Consider the following 882-nt stretch of genomic DNA (forward strand, 5'->3'; position numbering starts at 1 on the left):
CAGCTAGATACAAAAACTTGAAACTCAAAACAATGATTTATAACACCAAAGTAACAATGATTTATAAAACACCGAAGCGGTATAAACAAAAATATAAAATTTTAGGTGTTAGATAGGCAAATAAATCAGAATTATGTGGTATGTATGTAAATTTTTCTATTTAACTTGCAATAATACATGAAAAACCAATTACATAAATTTATTAGATTGTATAAACAATCAAAAATCATTTACATAATGTATAATAAAAATATGTCAACACAAATCTTAAAGATATCTAGCGCTCGGTGACAAAGATGATATGTGATACACCTAAAATATATAGTATTTTTAGACACGTTTTTATACCTATTTTTGGAGATATTACGTTGTATTTGTGTGTTTTTTCTTTCGCGTATAAGTAAAAAAGTGAAAAATGCTAAAATGAGTGAAAAAAGCTAAAATTTGGAGCAAAAATTTGAAAATTGTGCTAAAGTGTTTTGGCACTTAAGCGCCAGTGAAACAGAGAAGGCCGCGCCTAAACACCAGAGACCCCGCGCTTAAATGCCAGAGGTAGTTATGTGACGGTTTCCTTCAATTTGTCAAATTTTGAAGGGACATTTGAGGCACCTATTTGCTAAATAGGGTGGTTATGACCCCTAAAAACAAAAATTAGGTTAGAAGACTTGTGAAAGGAGGCATCCTTTGGAGAATTCATCAAATTTAGACACATTTTGAAGAGTTATCAAGACACCTCTTGGAGATTTATAAAAGAAGGAAGTTGACACTTTTTGAAGTGTGCTTGAAAGTCCTAAAAGGTGTTGTAAAGGGGGAGTTCTGAGAAGATTTAGAGATAGTTTTGGGAGATTTTCATGAACCAAAAATTTACTTTATCCTTTTTTT

The sequence above is a fragment of the Phalaenopsis equestris genome, unplaced genomic scaffold (assembly GCF_001263595.1).
Source record: "Phalaenopsis equestris unplaced genomic scaffold, ASM126359v1 Scaffold000835, whole genome shotgun sequence".
NCBI lineage: Eukaryota > Viridiplantae > Streptophyta > Magnoliopsida > Asparagales > Orchidaceae > Phalaenopsis > Phalaenopsis equestris.